The sequence below is a fragment of the Neopelma chrysocephalum genome, unplaced genomic scaffold (assembly GCF_003984885.1).
Source record: "Neopelma chrysocephalum unplaced genomic scaffold, ASM398488v2 Primary Assembly neopelma1_71, whole genome shotgun sequence".
NCBI lineage: Eukaryota > Metazoa > Chordata > Aves > Passeriformes > Pipridae > Neopelma > Neopelma chrysocephalum.
The window spans coordinates 10,696,172-10,722,347 of record NW_020897731.1 but is presented as its reverse complement, the minus strand read 5'-3'; the positions used below and the strand labels follow the sequence as shown (position 1 = coordinate 10,722,347).

The 26,176-nt window shown below is 36.1% G+C and overlaps 1 long non-coding RNA gene across 1 annotated transcript; it reads left to right on the top strand.

Moving 5' to 3' along the window:
* The first annotated feature begins 9,474 nt into the window (after positions 1-9,474).
* LOC113969131 lies at positions 9,475-21,306 on the top strand. Its single transcript, XR_003534766.1, has 3 exons — positions 9,475-9,487; positions 11,086-11,088; positions 21,219-21,306. It is a non-coding gene; the product is annotated as an uncharacterized LOC113969131 (long non-coding RNA).
* Positions 21,307-26,176: the final 4,870 nt, after the last annotated feature.

Genomic DNA, 26,176 nt, shown 5'->3' with positions numbered 1-26,176 from the left:
CACTTTTCTGGAATACATAAATGCTTTCCTGTATGCTCCAAACCATATGTTAATGAAAGTATACTAATTTGCTAGTAAACATAAATCAAAATATCTAAGTCATTTTGTACTTCTACTGCAACCAAAATGGACTGCCTTCATTCCTTTTTCTACTCATATGATTTGATTGTCTTTTCACATTAGAAACCCAACAATACAAAGAGTTATTGTCAGATTTTGCATAGATCGCAGCAGAGAATATTTATATCAATGAAACTTCTCATTTCATCAGTTTGTTTTGATCTTTTTATTCTATTTGTATGACCCAATTTTATCTCATTGATGATAACACATTTTGATTTAAACTCACTTTGATGTCAAGTCAGTTTGATTCAAAAATCCTGTTGCATTCAACTCATTTCAATTTTCCTGATGTGATGTTCTTGTACATTAGTAAGTAAAGTTTACTTTACATTTTTCTGAACTAGCAGAGAATGGTTAGCTATAAAATCCCCAACCGTTATAAAATTTTTATCTAGTCTTTTGCTTCTCATTGATGAATGGTCAGCTTCAACTCTCCCTTGGGATTTCCAAAGAGTTGTAACCTCATTCTTAACTTACCAAAAATATTCTTTAGTTCTCACGTTCATTTTAATACATTCCAACATTATCTCCTGACAAAATGCCATATTATTTAGACCAATTTCTTAACAAACAGAAGGAGAATATGCAAATATTATGTGCCAAGAATGTGTTAGTGCCCTGAAAACTGCCAAGTTTCATAGATGATGATTTGCCTGGTTGATTATTTTGACAAGACTATCCACTGCAATAATCTTACCACTATTTTTCCCTTTCTTAAATATCCTTAAAACTCACACCTAGTATTTTCAGATAAATTTCAAGGTCTCTTCAGTCTTCTACTGTCAGAAATATATGAAACCTGGGGCTCCAGGATTGGCAGTGAATTAGATAAATAGAATTGAAGTGCTGCAAGTTTTAGCTTTCACCTTTGCAATTTTGTCTGAAAATGATCAAAACAATATCTCAGGAACAAAATGTTCTACATTAAAAATCCTGATAGGCACAGGCAAAAATAATTTTTTTTACTATTTTTTCAGTGTATATAACATATTGAAGATTCTAATTTAATAGAAAATACAATTCAAGGTTTTAAAAAGACTATAGAATATTTAGAAGATATAAAACTTCTTGACATTAATATTGTATAGAAAAATTGATAATGCATAATCTTGATTTTAAATCAGAATCAGTGTACAGTTTTTCAGCATTACAATCTTATTAATCTTATTTTCTGAGCAGATCAGGGTTTCATACCTGGTTTGGGACAAGATGGTCTACCCTTTAGATCAATATTTGCTATCTATTATTGTGGAGCCAGTTCACTTAAAGCCTAAGTTCACTGGCATTTTAGGAAATCACAGTCCTTATTGGACTAATCAGTAGATTTTATATTAAAAAATGACTACTGTGACATAATCTAAGGGTCTCTATTCTGGAATCATAGGACTGCTTTAAATCCAATTGCTGGGGTTGAACTAAAATTATGTATTTTATAAAGTCTGCCTGATTAAAACTCTTCTCAAGACAAAACTAACGCACAACCCCTAAGTTACTCTGAATGTTTTTTCCCTTTTCCTAGTTTTTCTACCTACTGGACCTCACTGTACAATTGTAAATGATTTTGAACAGTCTGCTATTCCAATTTCTTTTCCTACAAGGTAAGTAAATTATTGAGTTGCCTAGATATAGCCTTCTACTTACCTTCAAGATGTTTTATATATTCCCTATGGAATACAGTCCGAGACACAGTGTTGTTTCAGAGGGTATAATCTTTCACGGATCCTGTGACATGTCTGTCAGTGCTGTGTGGATCTCTTGGACATCCTCACATATCTCAAGGAAAGACTTGAGACCTTGTATAGAGTGATAAAAACATGCCTTAATCTCCAAGGTAATGGTATTTTCTGGCAAGCTAAATACTCTGAGGTTTTGAAGTATACATTATATGGAATATTTTTCAATATTCTAATAATTCTTGTTGACCTTTAATACGTCAAGTCCCAGTTGCTACATTTCCTTAAATCCCAGTCTATATGGTCTACTTTTCTAGTGTAAACAGTGTATCTTCACTCATATTGTTTGTACCTTTAAATCAATAAAGATGGTTTGTAACAGCGAAGAGTTTTGAATAACCATTAGAGTTTATCTGGTTTAAAACTTTTATTTCAGATGCATGTTGAAGTTGTTTTCATCATGTATTCTTTGCTTCATATTGATTTAGCTTTTTGATGGTGATTTCTTCGGGTTTAAATGATGATGTTAAGGCACATATCTGAACTAGTTTAACTTTTGAGCTTTGCACTACAATTCCTTGTTTCTTGAAATGTAGTCGCAACCTTGCTCCTAGGTAAATATGTTGCTCGTTCTCCCTCCAAAGCTGAAATGATTCTCCAGGCATAACACAGATAACACATTCTCAAGGCATAACACATAAGAAAAAATCTTTAATCCAAACTCAGTAACCAGAATAATGTTTGCTTCTAGACTTACTTGTGTAATGCATTAGTTGTGCTAGTCTTTCTTTAAAGGTTTCAATGGATGTGTTAACATGCAACGAATTCAGGTTGTGTGATTTATACTTAAATAAATCTCAACATCAATTTGTAGGGGGAAAAAAATCAATGTAGTAGTATTCCATTCACCATTTTAAGTATGAAATTCTAGAACTAAACTCATCTGCATGAACATTAATATATTTTTAAGCAGAGATTCAGATCACATGAATCCGAAAAATCAGCCCGAAAGACTTCTGCTTTTTATCTTTAAGCAGCAAGGTGTTTGTTTATTCAACATCAGGAGCAAGCCAGCTGATGCTGGACAAACTTGCTCGACTTGCAAGTGCGAAACTAAACCATTTTATACACTTTAGATACATGGTTACATCTTAACATACATATTAATAAGAAGGCTAGTCTCTGGGCAGAGTCTTTCCAGACATGCGCAGTCTTCTACTGTGGGGGTCTTCTCCTCCAGCCTTCATCCCTCTGGTGGTCACCATGGACGTCTTCCTCAATTTGACCTCTTCAATTAGGTGACCTGAATTCTTCAAGCTTGCAAAATCCTGGCTCTGGGCCTTCTAGATCTTATTCAAACGTCTAGTTTACCTAATTTATTACCATGTGTGTACTATTTCTATTCTTTCTCTAATAAGGCCTTTGGTCCAGTGAGCAGAACAGAACACGATATTACCAGTGCTCCTAAAATGTTCTTCTAGCAAAACAGGTATTGAGGTTTCTTAGCAGGCCAAGATATCTCAGTTAACTCTTTTAGGCCTGGCTCCTGTTTCAACACCACCTCGTGTTTTATATATGACATTTTTACAATATATTGCACGAAAATATATTTTGGCTATTTTTATTCAATGTGTACAAAATCCTTTTGCTTAACAGGTATTGCTACAAAAGCATCTTCTTCTAGGATTCAACCTGAAAAGGCACATAGCCTGAAAAAAAGTCCTATGACCTGCTTCAAAAGACTCCAGAACTTTGTGCTGAAACCAGTAATTAAATGCACCTTCCCCTTTAGTTAATAATGAAAAGTAATGCAGCAAAGCACTGAAAAATTATTTAACCTAAAGGAGGATGTTGGTACAGATACTCCAATTCCCCTCCATCCTCCATCAATACAGGATAATACAGTACATTCAGGATTCCACTACCCGTAGCATAACTCCACTAGCATTAGTGGATTTCTAACAGTGGAGTAGTATTCTGCAGTAAGTCTGTGCAGCTGGAGAATTAGTTACAGTTATTGATCGTTTGTTTCTACTGCTGTTTCAGCTGCTAATCATTAGTTTGCACTGTTAACTCTGACTCTCTTCTTTGATAGATTGTTTTTGATCAGTAGGATTTAGGATATAGTTGTATATTGACCAATTACCATGCTTATTAAAAAGCTGTTGTAGTGTTACTTGATATGTCTGTCAAGTGAATTGATTTACCTTTATTGCTTTTCTTCCCAAGTTGCCAGCTTCACTGTGAACATACCAAGTCAATTTTTACAGTTCTTTTAAATGTTTTTGACAACATGATTTTGCTTTTTCTCAAGTTTTTCACACTGTAACACTGAGTTTTCTGGGTTTCTAAAGTTGGAGGAACTGAGTTCCCCTAAACCTCACCAGAAGAAGACACACAACCATATGGAAATAGGGAGCCTGAAAAATGTACTAATCGAACCTGAAAATAAAATGGACTAAAATCAAAGATTATTTGCTGTAATTCTGAAATTTTCTAGAAGAAAAAATCAGAGATGATGATACAAATCTTTAAGAGATGGTCAACCAATGGAAAACAACTTGTTTACATTGTGTATAGGATATAGGGACATCCAGACGAAAACAAAATCAGTTTTTCAGAACCCTGCAGTCAAATTCTCTGAATTCTGTAAAATGAAATATTAGTGGTGAAACATTATTATACAAAAGCATTATAAAATAATTTCTCCAAGGGTTAAAATTAGGACATGTACATTTGACCCTATCAGTGTGGGGCTGTTCCTTAATAGCCTTCCATAACAATTTTGCTGTGAGCAGGAAACATAATGGTTGTCACTTTGACAGAAACCATTGCCACTTAGGTTTAAGACATAAAAAGCTATGGCAGAGATTTCAAACATGTAAGATTACTAACACTTCAGGAGAACCCCACCTTATAATATTAGCAGTAAAAGTTGTTAAAGTCTTACAATTGAATCACACTCTTTCAGTAAGGGCAACAGTTCGCTTACTTATTAGAAGCTAATCATGTTATTCTTGAGAACGTTTTTGACCTAAAAGCTATAACCAGAATGACTGGAATTCTTTAGATAATGCATGTCTGACTATTAACAAGTTATGTTCCTGAAAGAAAGCAAAGGAAGTGAGATCATTCATTTCAACCATATTTTTTAAATGCATGGCAAGTGAAAACCTAAAATATTGCATGAAACTGCAAAAAGTTCATAATTCTACATCTCTAAGCTTGGATCATATTTCAAACCTATTTCTTTTCTCAAGCCCAGCTTTCAGTGTGCATAACTGCTGCTTCTGTGTCAGTTCAACTGACTCTTGCAGCTTGAATGTAGACAAGTGTGTAATTTGGATAGCAAACACCAACACTTCTCTCCAGTTCTTCAAGGAAACAAACAGAAACACAAGTAGCAGAAATTAGTAAGGCGAGGGAGCTATTAACCTAATGGATAAAGAATGGGAAGCTCATGTACTGCAGTTTAAATCTCTGGGGTAAGGCTCTTTGCTGCCCTAATTTACCAATTTGTTAAATTTCAAATACAACTAAGAAGCATTAAAGCCAATTAGTTCCAGTAAGACTATAAGGCTATGTATTTAAATACCCCACTTGTACTGCTGTCCTGACAAACTGAAATATCTCTCATCTCTTTCCAGGCTGTTGCGCTATAGCAGCTGTCTGTAAAATTCTCATTTGGGACAAAAGTTAAAAGTCCTTGAAAATTAAATTCAATTCATTCAATTAGGCTAAAGAAATATCTAAACTAACTATCGGAATATTTTTATTTAGTTTATTTCTGTCAAATTGGAGCTTTAAAGGGACTTCAAACTATCAAAACTGCTTCCAAGCGAGCTTCAATGGCATCTCTAATTTAACTTTCATTTATTTATTTATTTTATGTTCGGGAATGCAGAAATACACATTTAATGTGAATCTGGAAAAAAGAATTCAGAAAATAACAGTACAGGATTGCTTAAAGAATGTAAAGATACCAAGTACATTGTCACCGTCCATCCAGTTATGCTGTTACTCATAAGAATGCTCTGTATGTTCTTCTATCTAATATTGCTTATATTTTCTGCAACTTTAAATTTTAAAAGCAACTGCCCTGTCCTTTTTGGAAGTTTCTAAGATGTGTCCATTTCTTTGCCCCTCTAAAATATATCTTACTGGTTTGTATCTGAAGAACTTTACATTTCAAATGAAACCATGACATAGACGTGTTTAACATGCCAAATGAAATCACAACAGAGAGACATGCAGAATGTGCAGCTGTCGTCTTCTACCAAGCACAGAAAAAAGAGATGATGAAGGCATATAAAAATAGATAAGTAAATATGTTTTTAAAACACTGACCCCAAAAATTGCTTGCAGTCACATCCTTGAGTACATTTCCTCTTTGTTACTTCAGCCAAAGTATTATATTCTGATCCAAGTCAAACATGAATTGTATCATTTACCATAAAACATAGGTTACATATTGCATATACTTATACAATATGTATACATACATTTTTACCAAAAATGTATGGTATATATATTCATAGATACACATACTTATGTACAAACACATCTGTATACACAAACACACAGACACACAGACACACAGACATACACATATATATATTTATACACACACATGTTTGTACCTATTAGGCAATCCAATGAGCTACCTTACTTGATAGTAGAGTTAGAGAATTTAAAGATTAAAACCTGCACCTTTAGGAACATTTAGAACACTGGCTACTCAAGCTGAAATCTTCAGAAATTTTCTTCCTAAACTGCTTGATGGATTTGAGAGGTTGTTTTGTACAAGATGATTATTTTTTAAGTTGATTCCCAGGGACCTTCATTCGTATAAAAAGCAAGTAATTTTTAAAAATCCATGCCGACAATTGCATCCTGGAGTTCCTTCAACTTAGACCACATCTTTTTAACAGATTCCAGTGTCATACCTTTTCACAAGACAAAAAAAAGCTAGAGGGAGGTAATTCATATACGTTTTCTGTTACCAGAGATTCCTTAGTCAAACTGTTTTCTTAGGTCCAAATTGAGAGGGAGACAATAAAGACATGTTAGGATGAAGGAGAAGTCTACTGTCATGTAATGTCATCGGAGTCCTTGAAGAGAGAACATCCAAGAATAGATCTCAGATTTGTATATCTGATAAACACGTTCAGTGCAACAACTGCCTTTCACATCTAACATATCAGAATTGAGACAAATTAATTTAGTTTTGCTTATACTGCTCTTTGTTGGTCATTCCACACTCTGGATCTATTGTTTTCATGAGAACTGTGTTAATTGATGTCTTCTCCACACCTCACGGTGCAGCAGGGGCCAGCAGCTTCTTGGGGCAGGGAGATGAAGGTATCAGGGGCTTCCTGGGAGTGGCAAGGTAGGGCAACACCAGCCAGGCCCATTCCACTCCAGGCCAGGGAGCAGGGCAGGCAGCAGGACAGCCAGGGACAGCTCCAGCCCTGGGAAGCAGGCACTTCCCAGGGGATGGGGGTAGGGGATGGTGGAGACTGGGCTGGTGTGTTGGCCTGCAGGTGGGGGTCAGGATCAGGTCTGGTGGGCGAAACCACAGCCAGGCACAGTCCAAGGTGGCCAGGCAGTGTTGTGGGAACAGGAATGGATCAGGGCCAGGCTGGGATCTCAGCCTGGGCCTGGATAAGGGCCATGGCTCAGCACATGGTCTGTTGCTCCAGGAGAGCCAAGCACTGCTACTGCAGCCAAAGTCAGATTCCATGGGCAAAGGATTGCCAGGTCAGTGTTGAGCTTTAGGGTGTGCTGCATGCATCAGCTGTAGTAATTTCTTTTCTATAGACAGTAGCTTGATCTGAAGCATTCTACGGTGCAAACGATATACAGATTGTTACACAGAGTCTATAAATCCTTTTATGACCTGAAAGTTTATTCACCTTAAATATAAAAAGACCCTAACTCGTCCTTTATCTTAAGATGACATCCTTATTATGAGAAAAAATAACTGATAATCATGATACATTTTTCCAATACTCAATTCTTTAATCTTGAGAAATTTGGTGCACAGCTTATTTTAAATTTTACAAAATTATCTTTGGTTCTTTTGACCTTCTCCAACTATATATGAAGTCAGTGTTTTGCTCCAAATCAAAGAACAAAACATGCAGTAGCATCTGCTTCCTACCTCTGGAAGCATCTGATTCCTACCTCTGGAAGCATCTTATTCCTACCTCTGGAAGAGAGGAAAGAGTTTTCTCTGACAGAGCTTGTTTGCAACTCAGCCTCAGACAGACTGGGGACTATGCCTGCCTGATGCAATTACATGCCAGCTGACAGTAGTCATGTGCATATCTTCTAAGTGAAAAAAGGAGCATATGAGAAAAAGTTATTTCTACCTCTTCTCATCTTTTATCCCTCTTATTTCTTCATTGAAATGAAAAATTTTACTTGATGGTCAAAACCACTGTAGGTAAGGTAACTGCTGAATGATGGAAAAAGTAATGAATGGAGATGAGTTTTCATTAAAGAGGAAAGGGTAATGATAATAGGCGTTGGTCTGCTGAAAAGCAGATCTTGCAGATGTCCTGGTGAGGCAGACACCTCTGCCCTGATGAGATGACATCTGGAGTACCATGTCCAGTTTTAGGTTCCCCAGTTCAAGAAAGACAAGGAATTACTGGAAAGGGTCCAGTGGAGGGGTATGAAATGATTAGGAGACTGGAACACCTCTCTTCGGAGGAAAGACTGAGGGAGCTGTGCCTGTTTAGCCTGGAGGAGAGACGACTGAGAGAACATCTTATCAGTACATACAAATATCTTAAGGGCAAGTTAAAAGCAGATGAGGCCAGACTCTTTTCAGTGGTGTCCAGTGACTGGACAAAAAGCAACAGGCACAAACTGAAACACAGGAAGTTCCATCTGAATATGAGGAAAAGCTTCTTTCCTTTGAGGGTGACCCATGCAACCTACTCCAGGTGCACATGCTTTAGAAGTGGATTTGGACTACATGATCTCCAAAGGTACCCTCCAACCCCTATTCTGTGATTCTGTAGTAAAGAGAAGTCAAATATCCTCTAAAATCTGTCCCGATTTTTGTTTTCCTTACAATCCTGGGATTATCCAATCTTGAGAAAAAGAAATAACTGTGAGAAACATTACATGCCTTAGCTGAAAAAAACTCAATAAATGGTTCAATTATTCAAGAGAAACAGTTGTAACAAATCTTTCCAGAACATTTTTAAGTTAATAAAAGGAGAGGGCTTGTTTTAGCTGTAACTAGTAAAAGAATGAATTATGGAGAACAAATCATGACAGTTGAAACAGATCGTGAGATGCACTAAACAGCATTCTGTAAAACACAACATATCTTAAGCAATCCAAGTAGATGGATTTTTTTTTACATTTGAAAATCAATTCAAATACTACTGAGAATTCAATACTACTCAGTTTTGGTTCTGTTTTTTGTTTGTTTATTTTTTGTGAACTTGCATCTTTAGCATAGTATTAAATTATTTATTTGTAGAACATCCGATAATATCCTCAGAGGTTTTTTCGGTTTTTAGCTTTTCAGCCTTCTAACCTGGATGTTACCAATACAATAAATGGTTAGATTAACAAACTGTGCATGAATGAGCAACTGACAAAATGTTACAGCAATTAGATGCTTTGTAATATATATGGAATTTCTTGTTTGAATTTTATTGGCCTTTATTGTGGACATTAAATGTGTGCTCAAAGAGGAAATAAATGCTATGAGCTTATGTGCAGGCATAATGTAAACTAACCATTACAGAAATCCATAGCTACAAAAAAAGAATTATAGGAAACCATTAGCAAAAACCGGTGCTCTATAATGGAATTGTAGCTTACACATAAATTGAACTTAGTGGTGTCGTATTGTCCTGATGTTCCTTTATCTCCATGACAGATGTATTGGGAATTCTCCTTTTCAGTTTTCTCCATGCTAAGAAAACCTTGTTCTTACAATTTTTTTGGCTAAGTCACTTTTAAAAAATTTTAATCATTCCTGTTACTGTGCTTTGTCTTCTGTCTAGTTTGTCGCAGTGCTCCCTGTAGTATGCTGGTCAAAACTAAACATGCTATTCCCACTGTTATCATAGTACCACACAGTCGGACTTAACAATAAGTCTTTGTATTTTACTTGACAGTGATGTTTAAAGTACCCCAGAATTACATTTTCCTTTCTACAAGAGCATCATCAATGTGTGATTGTTTAAAAAAAAATCTTTCTATTTGAATGTTAGCAAAATATTCCTTATATAAAAATATTCCTTATTTTATATTTGTATGTGTGATATTTGTGAGCAAAGTGGAACTGTTTCATTCGTCTTTATTGCATTTGATAGTGTTATTTCATAATGTTTCTCTGACTTAGGAAGATCATTCTGTCCTCTCAAGTATTCAGAAAATCTCGTGTTTTGTATTACCCATGTACCTTGTACTTGTATTCTCAGTGCCATTACCTAAATCTCTCATGAAAATACCAAATAATGCTAGATCAGATTTCTGTGTTCTATGACATTTATAATGAAATTTGTCAAGATAGTAGTAATTACAAGTCTTTATGTAAGTTTGAGGTTTTTGTGAGGTTTTTGTCCCATTTTGTTTGAAATATGGTAAATAAAATACAACAGTAATTAAAGAAAATACAAATTTACCTTTTGTGTGGTATTGCTCTGTAGAGAATTTCATTTTCTGAGGAAAAATGCTTTTACACACACCAGGAAATATCTTAGCCATATATTAATGCTAGTGTCTCAGAATGATCTCTTGGCAATAATGGATTATGCTGTAGTGAAAAGGAAATATTTTTCACATACTATAAGAATTAAGTATTCCATATAATGTGCTAAAAAGATTTATCTTGAATTTATGCTTCTAGAACTCATCATAATGCTACAGCTTACAAATTTGCACTGAGAAAAGGGAGCAACTGGTAATGGAATACATTCAGAACATTATAGGTAGAAAATTACCCTTATTCTACTATCAAGTTGGTCATAATCAATAGCTTTCACAAATACTATGAAGTGTCCCTAATTTTCAATGTAAGTTTCCTTAAAATTAACATCTAAAATAAATTGCTTTTTTATTACTGTTATTGTGGGGCACCTTCTCCTTGAAATTACTGTTAAGGTCACATACAATAAAAATATGTCTTTAAAGTACAAAATTATTTTGATATGGAATGCAGAAGCCAGAAGATGATGGTTTCACATAAGCCCACATTTAAAATATATTTGACATACCACTAAATTTTCTTGATGGTTCAGAAACTGCAAGTGCTGAGGAAGTACTTCATACTGCAAATTCATGGCCTTTTTGCTTGTTGAAATAGAATTAATGACAGTCCTACAGATCAGATATACATTGTTAAATTTCACAAAGAGGCTAATAGTTTCTTCATTTATGAAAATAGGTTGCTTTAAAATGCACAGCCTGAGCCTTATTTTACATCCACGGGTTCTCAGACTCCCTTCTCTTTCACGCAATTTTAGGCGTTTTTCAATGAAAGACATCAGAACTACATCAATTAAAAAGTAATTTAAATATATATGCACACAATAGAGAGACGAAAAGAGAGAAGAATCAACTGTGAACAGAATAGAGTCTTTTCATCAGTAAAATACAATACATTATTTCTTACAGGACAAAATTCACTTTACCCTGAAAGTCCAAGTAATCATTATGTGAGAGAAAATGTGTGAATGGGATAAAAAGATAAAAATCAGACACTTCTCAAAGTAAGCTAGGGTCGGGGTCTGTAGCAGAACTTCCCTGTGATGACTATAGCAACTAATCCAACAGAAGAATTAGGGCATCGTTCATATTATGACCTTTAGAGAGCTTGTTGCACTTCCCTAGGTTTTTACTGCATGGTTTTTAGGCAGATCTGCTCAGACCACCTAGGCTGCTTTTCTTCACAACTCAGACATGATACATCATAATACATCCCTTCTGCCCTGGGCTCCCTACTACTTCTTTGTGCCATGATTACAACACCATAATACAAAGGTTTTCCATTTTTGTAAGTTATGTTTCTCTCTACCGAATTATAAAACTAGCAGTTCAGATTAGGCTGGATTTTGAGAGTCCTGAAGCTATTCCCAAACAACTGGGAGTCCCTCCATTAGCAAAATTTGATTGTGAACCATGATATATGTATGGTCTGTATGCTTCATACAGGAAGATGACATAGGTAAATATTCCAATTTACAAGCCAGATTTTGCCTTGGAGTTATGAAAGGAAAGTCTAGTTTTCTCATGTCTCATTTGAGCATAACCTTGTTACACAGATAGAAATATCCCTTACAGTTATTCAGCCAAATGCAGTCTTCGTGTTTCACCTATTAATTCCCATTAATAAATATAAAATATCAATAATAATGCAATTTGGTCCATTAGGATAAATCAGAGGATCATCAACTTAATAGGGTGCATAATAGATGTTTGTGAAGAATCAGTATGTGCTAAATTTGGAGGTTCATCCACTCACTGCTCCATTCCTTATTTTCTCCTTAACTTTTTTTTCTTACTTAAATATACAATTGTGAAGAAATCGATAGTACACAGCTACAAGACATCATCTAGGCAATGCAGCTCAATGTTTTCTTGCAAAGTGCTGTTGATCCTTAGAGCGTTTGATATATATCCACTACTGTGTAATTCTCACAAACACATTTAGAGATAATGTACAGTTTCTTTCTCATAATCTCAGGAAAGACTTTTGAGCAATGTTTGGATGTAGGCTACCTGTGATCAAAAACAATAGAAAAGACAAATGGAGTTTTAAGAAAGGTAAATGGCTGATGTTTTCTTTTTGTGTTTAGGAAAATTTATTTAGTTTTGATTCAGATGACTTCTTTCTCCATATTTCCAAAGCCATGTATGCTAAAAAAAAGGATTTTGAGCTGTGTGAATTGAACCATAAATTTTTGTAGACATAGATTGGTCAGTAACTGTACGTTCCATCTCTGTATGTTTACTTCATTTCTTGTTCCAGTACAAATGAGAACCATTACTAAGTCATAGTAATGTTTTTTCTAAAATAAATAATGAGCAGGTTGGATTGGTTTTCAAGTCTTATTCTCAAAAGAACACAAACTGCTGTGAATTGACTATAAAGGACTTGGCAAATAGCTGGCAGGAGGTATGACAGGAGTAAGAGCACAAAGTCAATCAGGAAATCGAATATGAAGTTGTATATGTTATCTGAGTAGACATTTCTTTATTAAACAACCAAAGACTATATATTAGACAGAATCTCTACCATAAGACTCAGATCTAACATGTCTGTGTTTCTCACCTAAAAGCATCCTGAGAAACACAGATGCAATAGATGACATTGGTAGCCCTCCACCAGTTATTATGTTGAGGAACTTTGCTGCAGGAGGGCTGTCCATGACTTTGAGGCAGCAAGGCAGGACTTCAGTAATTTCTGTACCTTCTATCTCCAAAATCACTCTGTAGTGATAGGACTTGAGTCTGTGGAAGGTACTTCCTGCAAAATCTACTGCACTTCAAAAGGCACCTGATGTGAAACTGATGTGAACTGCTGCACTGCTATTTTCTGCTGCATCCATATTTCTTTCAGCTGTTATCACTTCGAAAATCTAGCCCATGATTTCTTGTACTTTAATGTAACATATCCTGTCTTGCTAGACATAAGATCTAATATATAGATGTGCTGATTGGTTGATTTGCACAGTTTTTTTACTTGCTTGTTTGTTATTGATGGCATTCAAAGGATCTATAGGATAAGCTGTTTCTACAAAATACTTCCAAACATGCATGAAATAACTTACTCTTGGTGATCTACACTGTGAAAATGCTAATGGAGTTATATTTGATGTACTAAACTAAAAAGAATAGTTGAAATTTTACCTTAATCATTCCGGACAGTAGCTGATATAGAGAAGAGTAATTCAGAGGTTTAGGCAAACTCCCTCTGAGAATTCAATGCAGGAAATTTTCTCATCTCATAGCCCTCAATGGACTTTTTTTTATTACCCTTGTACAGACAGATATACAACACCTAAAAGATATTTGACAGTCTAATTTGGAGGTATAAATACTGCTATCATGTGACTAATTTTCTTCAACTAGTGATTATGTCTGACATATATTACTTCAAAAACTCACAGTGCATGCAAATAATATGACAGAATAACAGTACTTACAGTATTGCACTTACTTTCATTGATTATACTGTAACTTACTGGTAATAAATTATCAGCAAATATAGCAAAAGAACATTGCTGTTGTAATAGAAAGAACCTAAACTGAATCAGCAAACAAGATAAATTACTATCGGTTTTATTACACAGAAAAATACTTGCTTTTAGTTGAACTATATAAAAAGATTTGGCATTTGCTTGCATTTGTTTTCATTAGCATTCATTAGGATTTTATCCTTTTCTTTGATGAAAGATCAACTCTAGATGCATACTAAAAGAAAGAAAAAGTATTAACTATAGTGCTTGCAATTTGTTTTGCTAACTGTAGATAATTGCTGAATAGTTTTTAGCTCCTGTGATTTCCGTAGTTTCTTCTTTATTCAGGGGACAAACTTCAGGGATTGTTGGAATAAAATAAGAGCAACAGCACTGAGCATTCACAGCATTATATACAGTAAATCACTGATCCAACACACAGAAAAATAAATGTCCATATTTATTATGTAATTGAATAACTATACAAGCAATAGCATTCAAGAATGTCTTAACTTATGCCATTACTGAAAAATGCATATTGTATGTATCATACACATTATGGGTATCACTATTTCTCTTAATATTGGTTGTGGTTTAGGAATGGTACTACCCAGTTTAGTGCTCCCACCGCGACCCTCCAAACAATATACCACCATCAGTCCCTGCTACCCCTCCCCCTGCAGCAGGCTGGAGAGAGAACTGGAGGCACAAAAGGTAAAGATCACAGGTTCAGACAAGAACAATTTACTGGAAACAGCAATGAGATAAGAAAACAAAATGATTCACATGGAAACCCCCTCGACAATAGACAATACCTGACCACTCCCTCTGCCCCTCCAAGCTGACCTGAAAGGGACCCCTTCTTCCCAGAAGACACTCCCTCTCTCTGCACCCAGCAAATGGTATGAGGTGGTACACAATAACCTCTGGGTCCTAGCCATGCTCCCTCCTGGCTATTGTAAAAATTAACCCTGTCCTGGCCAGAACCAAGACAATATTATACTTAGTACTCAAGTGCTTTCCAACATATCCTATAGTTTTTAGCATACACTCAAGAAGCACAAGAAAAGGAAGAAATAAAAGAAACAAAGAGTGTGTTTCAGAAAGCATTATGTAGGTAAAGTTCTATCTGGATATTTAATAATATCAGTAAAACTTGGTGCAATTTCTTTCTTTCAAAATGTAAATTTCTGCTGAACAGAAATGCTGAAAAAGCTCAATGAATAGCAAAAAAACTAGTTAATTAAAAATAAGGACATAATTTGTATACACATTTTTTAATTGTCATTAATATCTGCTATACTGTGAGGGTTTGTTGTGGGGGGGGTTGTTTTTTGTTGTTTTTTTTTTTAAACCAGGTAATTCTTTTTAGAAGAAAGAACGATAGAATGTGTTCTCATTTAACGAATTGGTTCTGTGGGTGTTTCTCTACGATGCTGGAAAGGGTACTTCTTGTTCTGCTATTTAGGGCTGAGAAGGAACTTGCAGTTTGGAAGCCAAAAAGTGCTTTACAGCAGTTATAATAAGTCTGGTGTTCAGGTCCTGGTCTCCCTGAACATTATTTTACAGGAAAAAAATATTTTGCTGCCCCAGGACAATAGTTCTAAATATTTTATGATTTTAACTAAACCTACATTCAGTTGAAAGTAATAATTTTCCTATGGTATGATATGTACATAATGACTTAAATGGTAAACATAATCTTTGTTCCAAAATTGATAATTTGAAATACATTTAGATATGAGTGAAAAGTTCTAGACAGCAAATTCATGCAAAGTAAACTTCAACATTGTAACTACAAACAAAAATGTTTTTAACCCTTCTCAAATTCCCTGCTGATTTTATTATCACCTCTTGAAGAAGGAATGATACTTGATGGTGGTTGGAATGGCAGATTGTACTGTTTTGTGACAGATTTGACGCTTACAGAAATAGTTTTTTCTATAGTTCTAAAAGTTCATCCCACACTGAAATCCAGCTATTTCAATTGCTGTAACAATATTTCTTGCAGCTATCCTTGTATTGTTACGTAAGTTCTTTAATACAATAACTGTACAAGGACTTTCAGATTTTCTCAGTGAACAACCATCTCCTGAGAACATTATTGTTGTCTAAAAAAGTATAACATCTGCTCCAACCTTTTATTTTAAAGAGTAATAGGTAGACATTTCTTACTCAAGAAATAAAACATTTTTTTCAGACATTTTTCTTCTTCCAGATTTTTTATCCTTAAACCCCCGAATTTCAATCCATCAATTCACAGAATCACAGAATATTCTGAGTTGGAAGGGACTCACATGAACATCAAGTCCCAATCTTAAGTGAATGCCCTGTATGAGGATCAAACCCGTGACCTTGGTGTTTTCAGCACCATCCTCTAAGCAGCCGAGCTAATCAATGAAAGATATCACATTGCTGATGTGAAGAATTTCCAGGGCTTGGTCTTCTGATGGAGAGGGTTCTGTATGTACTTCTGAAAAGATGTTCTGACATTTTCACTTGCTTTAATTATACCGTGGAATACAAAATTACAAACAATATGCTTTGTAATTAATTTCTAAGATTTGGGGGAGGATGTAATTCCTGAAATTGGAAATATAGTTTTCTATAGTCATTAGAAGGGTGGATATTTCCTCTGAAGCTCTGGGTTTATATTGTAGTTACCTCTAGCTTTATCAGATCCACAATTTTCCTTTTCATAGGAGATAAACAGTAGTTGCTTCAGTAATGCATCTAAAAAGTCACTTCTGACTGAAATCTGAGCAACCCATCTTTTTGGCAGTATCACAATCTGACCTGCTGTTGTTGGAGTGCTGAAAATATGCTGTGCCCTTCCTAAGACAGAAACAGTAACATCCACCAGAAAAAAATGCAGTTCAAGGGGATCCTCTATCTTCCCTCCACCAGGCACAAGACAGTAGCTTAAAAGGGAGGAGTCAATGGAGTCAAGTCCATACACAGGGCAGCAGATGAATCCTCTCCTTGCCTTCCTTTTTTCCTTGCCTTCCCGGCTACCTCTATACAACAATTATGAGGATCTGGATGTGGAAGGTCAGTCAGGTGATGATGCAGATGATGGTCCTTGCTGTCAAGGTCAAAAAAGCCTACCCCATGTATCATGACAACCTTCACAAGGAATAAAAGATGGATTATAGTTGTAGATTACTACTTCCTTCTGAGGGTGTCTACTGTGTCTTCAGCAGGGCCCGGGCTAAAAACATCACTAGGAAACTTTCAGCCTGAGATGGCCATCAGGTTATTACGCATTATTGCTCTTCTATGTGTTTGGCAATGAAGATGCAATGCACAGTCTAAGGGCAATCAAAAGAGACTTCAGTGCCTTGGGATGATTGGTAAGGGAATCTGGAGCTTAGTTTATTTTTCCTCTATCTTCCCAGTTGTGGGCACCAATATTGAAAGAAGTAGATGAACACTGTCCATTAATATATGTCTCTGGCTGAGCCCTTTAATACATGTCTCTGGCTGAGCCAGAATTCTGGAGTTTTTGATAAAGAGATGACCTACACAGCATTAGGTCAGTTGGCATCTCAAAGGAGGAAGAGAGTCCTTGTTCACTTTGTTCATTTCACCAATTAATGCTCATTGGCAGAGCATTAAAATAGACTTGAAGGGGAATAGGATAATATCAGAGCCACCTGTGACAAGCTGTTATTGAGGCCCCTCAGCCTGTTGCTCTGAAACTTGCTGGGTACACTGAAGCACACTTGAAGATGTATATCATCACTTACAGAGATGATACAAGGGCTCCTGAAGTAAGAGGAGTCCACAGGGGAACACCAGTGAAATACCCCAAAGGAATTAAGAGGTGTCCTCTAAGAAGGTGGTATGGCTGACAGCCCATCTGAAGTACCTCTACACAAATGCACACAGCATGGGCAACAACCAAGAGGAGTTGAAAGCCACCATATTGTCCTAAAGCTGCAACCTAGTTGTCATTACTGAAACTTGGTGTGATAAATCCCATGGCTGGAATGTGACTATCAATGTCTACAAGTTTTTCAGAAGGTATAGGCCACAAAGGAGGGGCAGAGAGGTTGCCCTCTACATCGAGAAATGAATAGATTTTGAACAACTGTGTCTAAAGAGCAGCCACAAGCAGGTTGAAAGGTTATAGGTAAGAATTAGAGACTGAGGCAACAAGGGCAAGCTTGTGCTTGGTGTTTACCACAGTCCATTCAATCAAGATTTATTTAATATCTTTATTGATCATAGAATCATAGAATCAACTGGGTTGGAAGGGACCTCCGAGATCATCAAGTCCAACCCTTGATCCACTACTGCTGTGGTTACTAGACCATGGCACTAAGTCCACGATGATTTGAACTAGGGGATGGAGTGCACCTCCAGTCAGTTTGCAGATGACACTGATTTGAGCAGAAGTGTTGTTCTGCTGGAGGACTCTGCAGAGGGATCTGGACAGGCTGGATCAATGTGCTGAAGAGAATTGTGTGAGGTTTAAAAAGGCAAAGGGCCCGGTGCTACACTTGGGTTGCTACAGGTTTGGGTAAAAGTGGCTTGAGAGCTGCCCGGTAGAAAGGGACTTGGGATGCTGTTTGACAGCTGGCTGAATATGAACCAGCAGTGTGCCCAGGTGGCCAAGAAGGCCAATGGTATCGTGGCCTGTATCAAGAATAATGTGGCCAGCACAGCTAGGGAAGTGATTGTTTCTCAGTACTTGGCACTGGTGTAGCTGCACCTTGAGTACTGTGTTCGGTTCTGGGCCACTGACTTCAAAAGGGACATTGAGGTGCTGGAGTGTGTCCAAAGAAGGGCAACAAAGCTGGTGAAAAAAACACATGTTATAAGAAGCAGCTGAGGGAACTGGGGTTGTTTAATCTGGAGAAGTGGAGGCTCTGGAGGTGACCTCATTCCACTCGACAGCTATCTGAAAGGAGGTTGTAGTGAGGTGGAGGTTGGTCTCTTCTGCTATGTCTCAAGTGAAAGGACAAGAGGAGATGACCTTAAGTGGTGCCAGGGGAGGTTCAGATTAGCTTTTAGAAAAAGTATTGTCACTGAAAAAGTGGTTATGTATTGGAATAAGTTACCCAGGGAGGTGGTGGAGTCACTGTCTGTGGAAGTGTGCAAGAGGTGTCTGGATGTGCCACTTGGGGATATGGTTTAGGGGTGATTATGGTGGTGTTAAATTGACAGTTGTACTAGATGATTATGAAGGTCTCTTCGAACCTTGGTGCTTCTGTGAATAAAGCACATGGAAAATATCCAGTATCAGTAAAATATAAACCCCTGTCAGCATGACAAGAGGAAAAATCCCTCTTTTAACTCCAAATCTGGAGATCACTTTATCTGTGTGTATACTAACATCATTACAATACACTAACAGGTTACACTGGCATATTTTATTATAATTTATACATCATCTGTCTCCTTTCTGTACACTATATCTAGCAGAAGCTTATTGTCAGGACTTCATAGGAAGGTAAATTAGGAATTCCTCTATGCTTTTCACTGCCCTTGCATACATAAAGCTCACATTTGTTATAAGCAGAAACCCTAAAGTATGAATAAACTTCTATTTTTCCTTTCAAAGAATGAAAAATTGTAGTTGGCTTTTAGAAATCTATATAGCAGCTGCACATGTGTGGGGTACTGATTCTCTTTTACTGACTAGTCCAGATCCCTCTAATAACTTACTCATGTTTGTTACTACCTTAGAAGGATTAGATATCTGAATGCAGAATTGACTCATACATTCCAGCTGACCTCAGAAATACCTGAAGACTGCAGTGGCCGCAGCTTCTGACACAGAAGTTTCTTAGGACCCTAAAATTCCCCTCCTGTATATACGTTTTGGTGTTTAGAATCTAATTTGCCCTGAAGACCATCAGAAGTCATAAAAAACACATTTTTCTTCCTGTCTGCTATTAACATGGTCTGATCTGATAAAAAATGCTCTGAGAATATTTCAATTTAGGGCTTCCAAAAATATAGCACCTCCTTTAAACAGTTTCTACTCAGTATTTTAGCTTCAGAGGATTTCCACAGAGCCTAAATGATGTCATTGCAATCTCTGTGTCTGAGAGTTTCAAAAAATATGTCCAGTTATTCAATATGACCAACTTTAAAACAGAAGATGAAATAAATTCAAGAGTAAGTATGACTCAAATTTATAGCTTAGATCATTCTCTTGGGAGATGCAGGTTCAGTCTTTTCAGAAAACGTACAGGATTCAAGTCCTGAAGAGGTGTAAGAGTTTAAGCAATGCTCTGTCTTTTTGGAGGGGTTATGTACTTTTTTTAGTGTGCCCTTATTCATGTTATCAGAGTTTTAAGCACCTAATTTTTACAAGTATGATTAATCTGGGTGAGTACTAAATCTGGATGTTGATTAACAAGTTTGAAGCACCATGACCTTAAGAACCATCAAAAATACAGGGGACTTTTGGCAGTAATCTTTGGGGAATAATCAAAAAGGTGCTGTTATGAATGAATGTTAGAGATGAAGGAGGGTTTGCTTCCATTGTGTTTTCTAAATAACATAATCATTAATGTTTCTAGGGTTCCTTACTCTCTGAGAACCTCGATAAATAATTGCATTTTAATAATTTATAATACAGGGAATGCAGTGCAATAAATTTTAAAATAAAATACAAACATTCTGTGCTAAATTGAACAATAAACTGCCCCTTTACAAATAATGGAAGATGAAGAGTGACAGGGAACCACAGAATGGGTCAGGTTGGAAGGGTCCACAGCGTGTCATCTGTTCCAACTTTCCTGTTCAAGCAGGGTCATCCCAGAGCTCATTGCAAAGGTTTACATCCAGAGGGTTTTTGAATATCTTTAGTGAAGGAGATTCCGCAACCTCTCTGGGCAGTCTGTTCCAGTGCTTGGTCACCTGAACAGAAAAGAAGTTCTTCCTCATATTCAGGTGGAACTTCCTGTGCATTAGTTTCTGCCCTTTGCCTCTTTCTTGTCCTATTGCTTGGTACCACTGAGAAGAGCCTGGCTCCATTCTCTTGATACCTTCCCTTCAGATACTGATAGACATTGATGAGGTCCTCTCTCAGTTATCTCTTCTTCAAATTGAACAGGCCCAGCTCCCTCAACCTTTCCTTGTAGGAGACATGCTCCAGTCCCTTAATCATCTGTGTTGCCCTCTGATGGGCCCGCTCCAGGAGCTCCATGTCTCTCTTGTACTGAGGAGCCCAGAATTGGACACAGCACTTTAGTTTCAGACAGTTCTCTGCTCGCCTCTCCAACGTCTCAAGGTCCTTCTGATGGGCTGCACAGCCCTCTGGGGTATTGATCACTCCTCCCTGCTTTGTGTTTTCAGCTAACTTGCTGAGGAGGCATCTATTCCTTCATCCAAGTCATTGATGAATAAGTTAAAGAATACTGGACTAAGTATTGAACCTTGGGGGAAACCACTAGTGACGGGTCTTGTACTAGGTCCTGTGCCACAGGGATCTGCCATTCAGACAGATGGAAATATGAGAGAAAACCAGAATGGATATTCAAAAGCAAAGAAAAATACCTACCTGTAGTAAAAATAATTTGTGACCTTTAGAATTGACTGAATTAATTATGGCTATTTTCTTGGAGAAACTGAAAGGAATTTTTCCCCAAATGTAAGAATCAGTTAAAAACAAACAAGTAAACAAACTGTAATTTAGAAAATCATTAATGAGCTTTTCTTATCCTGGATTATTTTTATCAAGTATGATATTGAAAACTTATACTAATCAAAACTTAAAGGAAAGACATTTTTAACCCAGCTTACTGGATATTCTCCTAAAATAAGCAGCACAGACTCCTTTTTGGTTGCTATAAAGTGGACATTGATGCAAAATGTGCATAATTTATACTATTACCTCTTTACTCCATATGAGCTTCTTGAGTTTTATGAATCACATAGTACTTTTTTTTGTTTTTTTCAGGAAACCTTAAATACCCAGACACTTCATATACAGGACCTCTGTCTTGTTATCTTTACATCCTATAAATAGCTGTTAGATGTTCAAACATAGCAACAAAAAGAAGCAACGTAGTTGTTTCACATTAGTATCAGCAATAAGATTGGTATTTGATATAGAATTGTAGATGCTTCTACTTCACTGATTTTCATATATTCACTGCAAAATTTTCACTCTACTAAAAGCAGGGAAAGGAGGAAGGGAGAGAAGAGACAAAGGATCTAATACTGCCTTGTATAATATCTCAAAATTGCATACTGAATTAGTAAGATTGGTTCAAATCAGATTTCAGAAACTGAAGCTATGTCTGAGCTGTCTGACATCCCCTATTCATATAGCATTTATGCAACAATTACAAGGTTACTACCATTGCATATTTGAACAAAATCCCATTTTGTACTGACAGATTTCTGTTCAACAGATAATAGAAGATGGCAATGTGCCCTCCTAACCAGTTTTGTAAGCTTAATTACTGTCTGCCTGGTCTCATTTTGCACAATCAGTATGACCACATTTATTCTGCAAACTGATTGGCTATTCCTTTTGTTTTTACCTATAATTTGGTCCGTGAAACAAGAACAGCTTCTTGTATCCTGTGCCATCTTCGGAGATTATGAATTCATCTTCTGCATGGCCATTCCAGAGTCTACCCAAAATTCTCACAGAAATCAGAACTAGTGGGTTTACCCCACTCTAGATAAGAAGGGAATTTATTTTCTTACTTTTTGGTTATCTGTACCTCATAAAGGTATCTTCAGTAAATGATACGACCCTCCAACTGTGTGCAGGTTTGGAGGCATTTTGTGGTGGTTCCAGATTCTGTTGGTATGCACTGTTTTTTTCTTCCAACAAGCTACTTTTGCAGAAAAAAAATTCAATCTGTATTTTTATCAAAGCAAGATAATGAGCTAAACAAACTAAAGCAGCTCTGGGTCTGCACAGTAGAAGTGCTGTAAAAAACAACAGCTCTTTAAAATGAAAGACAGAAGTTCCTAATATGTCTATGCAGTAGCTAAGAGGATGATGAGGGATACTGAACCATTACTTCAGATTCAATTGTCACTGCAGAGCAATATGAGTCTTTATTTTTAATGATTAAAGATAACTTCTGGCTCTGGGTAATGCTATGTTCCATTTCGCTATGGTAAGTTAGCCTCTAAAAAATTCTTGGGTCTGTTTTGGGGATTAAATATTAATTTTAAAACTGCTGAAACTGAGGCTTAAATCATTTGGCCACACATTTTTTAAGATACTCCTGGGTAAACAAGGTATCAGCATGGGGTGACAGATACTACAATGCATGTAGGAAACTTATACACTTCTAAGGTTGGATCTGGGATTTAGAGAGTTTTCATGTTGTCAAATGGTATTAGACGTCTATATATGACCAACTGACTCAAGTTCTAAGTGTTAAATAATATTTTAATTCTCTCTTATCCTATGCAAAACAGTCAGTTACAGATCCTGTTATACCAAAGAACTAATTAAGTCTTTGCTTTAAGGAAGAGTGTAGTTCTTGATGAACAGCTCTTATTTTTTTCTAACATGGATAAACTATTCCATGTATAAAGTATGACATATTATATACTATATTCTTATATATTAATTATATTCTTATTAAAATCTTATATATCTTCACATTGGGTGAATATGGGAATACTGTTTCTGACTGATAAATTAGTTGAAATAAACTGACTTTGTTTTAAATAATTACATTATATGCTTGTGATGAGGAAAGTATGGTAAAAATAAGATAGTACTTCCTTTCTCCCTTCCTTTCCCTTCATTTTATATTTTGGGTTTTTTATATCCACTTCTTTCTTGACCACAGGGAGAGAAGAGTTCTCCACAAGGCTCTCCAAAGACCTCTGGCCAGCTAGCTCAAACACTAGCATTGACACTGACATGGAACACTACTTATTGCAGAATTTTCAGACAAGCCTAGCCATACAGGAGTTTCAAAAGCATTTTGTCAGGGACCAATGATTCAAGTTATAATTAGACAGAGTTACTGTCATTCATTTGACTGATTTATGCTGAATATAAAAAAGAGGAAATTCAGTGCTTTGAAGGGCTATGTAGCATATACTATTTCTTGTGATTATGAATATGTGCTTTTACCATTATTTGATCAATTGAGATCCTGCAGATATCTTTATTGTGGGATATGAAATACCCTCAAACAGAAAGGTCCCCTATTTTCAGTGAACCTGCATATGGAATTCATTCCACAGACTCAAAAGGAAAAAATCAGAGATGTCTCTTTATAGTATAAGCCTGAGTAAATACCACCTTTCCAAAATGATGACAAGTGCTTAACTGTAATTACATACATTTCTAATGCATTTTTTTATCTGCTGAAAATCCTGGTGCAAGGCTTTTATTTTTTTTACTTATTGTAAATCTTGGGCTGAACTTTTCTCCTTTCTACAGTGTGATAACTTCAAACTTATCCTCAATGCCTTGCTGATATCAATTCTGACCCAACTATATCCTGCTGAATTGCATGAGGCCCAGCAAAGTAGCTTTTATGTTTTAAGTTGCAACTACCGTAATCTCCTAAACTATCTGATAAAATTTTAATCTCTCTACCCTTCTTCTTTAGAAGTCAGCCAAGTAAAGATGCCTTGACAGCATCTTATTTTATTTACTTCTCTGAAATCACTATCTCTGTCATGTTTAATGGTTTATCTTCTTCCTCCAGTTTTCCTCCCCCTCACTTCAAACTTTTATTTCTATTTAGCTTACTGTCGCTGAAGTCCAGCTTTGCCTTATTCTAATTATTGTGAAAACTATATTCCGTTATCTAAAAACACTCTTTGTCTCGAAAATGCTCCTGTACTTTATCATTAGATTCTCTCAATGTCATCACTACTTGTGCTTTTCCTATCTTGATTATTTGATCATTTATGACAGAAAGGATGAGCTGCAGTTTATTAGATTTACTCTGTGGGCCATGTTGTTGCTAGGTGATACCTCTTAGCCACTGCTATAAATACTTCATAATCTTAAGATTAAATTTCCTTGTTACTTTTCATTTAAATAGTGTAAAGTACCTGAACTTTGATGATTTAAAGTGCATTATAAAACTATTTGGATTAAGGGAGAATTCTGATTGGCTGTTAGATTATCGCTACAAAATGGATTAATTTGTATGAAACACACTGTTCTGCACTGCTGTTCAGTATTTCAAACTGCTAAACTCATCTTTTTACAACAGTTTGACATAAGTTTTTTCAGACTAGAACTGTTAGGGGAGAAAAATCACAGCTAGGAAAGCTATTTAGTAATCATGAGGTAACACTTGGGAAGGATTGAAAGTATGAGGCTGCGCTGGGTTAATCACATTCCTTATCTCATCTTGCTGCTTCATATTCACCCAACTAAAATTAACTTTATGGCACTATTTAACTAGTGCATGATCTTTCAAAAGTTCCTATGTGAAATGCAGTACAATGAGTACACTATGGAAGTTGTCATAAGAGTGTCTGCATAAAGTCCCAGTCATTTTAGTGTCTGGATATATTTGTAATTAGGAAGAGAGTTATCTGGTTTCAAACAAGATTTTAAGCAGAAACTGGAATCACAATGGAAAATTTGAATGTTCTTATCTAAGTTAAATGAAAACTAAGGGACTAATGATTTTTTCTATCCCTTCAATATTTGGAGAGTTTGACTCTAAACTTCAGCCATTCAGTTGTGAAGGTTATATAATTTTTTAATGTCTATTAGTCTTAGCTCATTCCAACCTCTGTAATTAACAGTTTTATCTGTTGATTCCTTGTGATTGATTTAATTAGTAAAACCTAAAACAACAATAGCATTTCATGGGTTTCTTTGTCCTTTTTATTAGGTGTTTTATTAGATGTTTTTTCCCAGAACTTGTTTGTCATTTGCTCTTTGTCACTTCTTTCTTGCTGCTTACCTGCTCTTCAGGACAGAAAATATATCTTGTCACATAGAAAGCAGATTATTAATATGTAGGGTAATTGGATGTAAATAATGCTTCTACCATCACAAAAAAAAATTATATTTTAAAGGCAAAAAACGGTCAGAAGACTAAAACTTACCGAAAGTTGTCTCATGCATTTTCTAGCATATTTTCCACTGCCAAAGGCTGCCTAAAGGTTTTCTACTACCAAAGTAGTGCCTACAATTGCCAGAGCTACCTAATAATATTAAGTCTTCCATTTCCTATCTCAAACATTTATAAC